Here is a 2,500-nt window from a genome sequence, read left to right as displayed (position 1 = left end):
TATATTATATATATATTCTATATAAAATATATATACACCATATATATATAAATATATATAACACTATATTAGTTTATATTATTATTTTTTATTATATATATATTATATTTCCACAACACACAACACATGTGACATACCTACATACCTATTTCGTTGGTCGCACCATTGGAATGGGAGGAACGTTCGCCGCCAGCCCACTCGACCCCCGACGCGCAAGCTGAGTCCAAGAGATGTGTAGGGCGCGCGAGCCGCAAGTCTTAGCGGGGCTGGAACGAGTGTCTCCTCAGCGGCACCTCCAGCGCTATCCCCGCGCAGCTGAGGTGCGCTATCTCCGCTCATAAAATATCCCCCTGGGTGAGGCCCCCTTTGCCTCCCGATGTTTTTTATGTATTGTAATCTCTCTAAAAATTCTTTTATATTGGTGCTCATTGCACACAAAAGATAAACACACACGCACGCACAGGAAGTTTACATGCTTATATCTATACAAAAACACATAAGCGCACGACGCACGACGCACACACCACACACACACACATATATACATAAATATATATATATATATATATAACTATCTTATAATCATTTATATATATATATATATATACCTATATATATCTAAATACATACACTATATATATATATATACATATATATATATATATATATATATTTATATATTAGATATATATATATTTATAGATATATATATATATATATACCTATTCTGATAAATAAAACACGCACAAAACTTACCGACTCAATCTAAAGATAATGAAACATGTTATATACGCTACATTGGATCCCGAAAAATACTTGAAGATTCAAACTCTTGAAGATTTCAAAGCCCTGCGAGCCAGCCAGTAACATTTCCACCTTATTAACTTTTGAGAGAGGATTCAATAAAATTATATTGAAAGGATTCCTCCAGTCAGACATTTTTTTTTTTTTTTTTTTTTTATCATAAGACATTCGAGAATCCTTGAGAGCGAAGAATGATATCAACTTTGATCCTTGTTCTAAAGCAATTTATCTCTTTGAATGGCCTATTGTGGTTGTATTATGACGTATAGGATACCAAAGTTCTGTCGGCTCCACCCAGGAAGTGAAGGGAGGAGCAGTTTGAGGAGCAGTAGTTTTTTTTAATGTTGTCACACTTTGTTATTAAAATTGGCTGTGGCAGTGAGGGGTAGTAGTAACAGAAATTAACAGTTTTTTAAAGTAACACAGTAACATAGCAATAGCAACTACATCAGTAAAAACCACTGCAGAGCTGTGTAGTTAAGGAGGTGTTTAATGGAATGTTCGTGTAAGTAAATGGCGAGGCGTTAGTAGAAGGCCATGGTGGATTGTAGGAGCAGTTAGCATCAATGTTGTTTTCGAGTAGTTTGTAAGTATTCTAATTGCGCCGCAGCAGTGTTCTCTCTCTCTCTCTTTCTTCTCACACACTCACCTCACACACTTCACTCTCTCAACCAAATAAAAAAACTATATCTATATATATAAAAAATATATATTATCAATGAATAATATAATATAATAATTAATATATATATATTATGTATATATATATATAACATATATATATATATTATATATATATATATAATATATATATATATAATATATATATATATATTAACAAAACATGTTTTCTTTTTTTACCAAATTGAAAGGAAGAAAAACTCGCGGAACGTTTCGAACTGTAAAGAAATTTCCTCATCAGGCACGTAAGAATCCAAATGTTATTGGATTGGCTTACGCCCTGAGAGGAAATTTTTTAAAAGTTCGAAACGTTCATGAGTTTATTTTCCTTTCAATTTGTGGCAGTTCAGTGTTTTCTTCAATTAGTTATAATCTTTAACCTAATAGTTTTATTATAAATAGACTTCAAATATATATATATATATATATATATATATATTATATATATATTAATATTTATATTATATATAATATATATGTGTGTGTGTTTGTGTGTGTGTTGTTTTAGTGTGTGGGTGAGTGTGTGTGTAGTGTGTGTGTCATGTTTGTGTCGAGTTGTGTTTGGTGTGTGCACATACATAACACACGAATCATCAACCTGTGGGATAATGGAAGTGTCATTTTCATTATCTCAGAAGATAGTCATGGGTTCTTTTCATCATTGGCCAAACAAAAGAAAAATACCTACGGACCTTTCAACTTATCCCTGAAGACATAATATATTTCTCTATTTTGTGTAGGAAGACGTTATTACGGAAAATGCATGACGGAAAAATTACACGGAAAATCTAGAGGGGAAATAAATATGTTGTTCCTTCCCGCCTGTTGCTCCAGCGTGCCGTTATCTTATTCCCTGGAAGACCTCCGCGTCGACACACGAAAGATCTATCACTGTCGCTATTTTCATTCTCTCTCTGTTTCTGCCTCTGTCTCTCGTTCTCTCTTCTTTTTGTTTCAGTCCTCTGTACTTCTCTCTCACTTCTCTCTAACTCTGTCTCTCTCTCCTCTCTATCTC

The sequence above is a fragment of the Penaeus japonicus genome, unplaced genomic scaffold, assembly GCF_977035675.1.
Source record: "Penaeus japonicus unplaced genomic scaffold, GWHDUDI00000001_assembly GWHDUDI00000041, whole genome shotgun sequence".
Classification (NCBI taxonomy): Eukaryota; Metazoa; Arthropoda; class Malacostraca; order Decapoda; family Penaeidae; genus Penaeus; species Penaeus japonicus.
Note: the sequence above shows the minus strand (reverse complement) of the source record.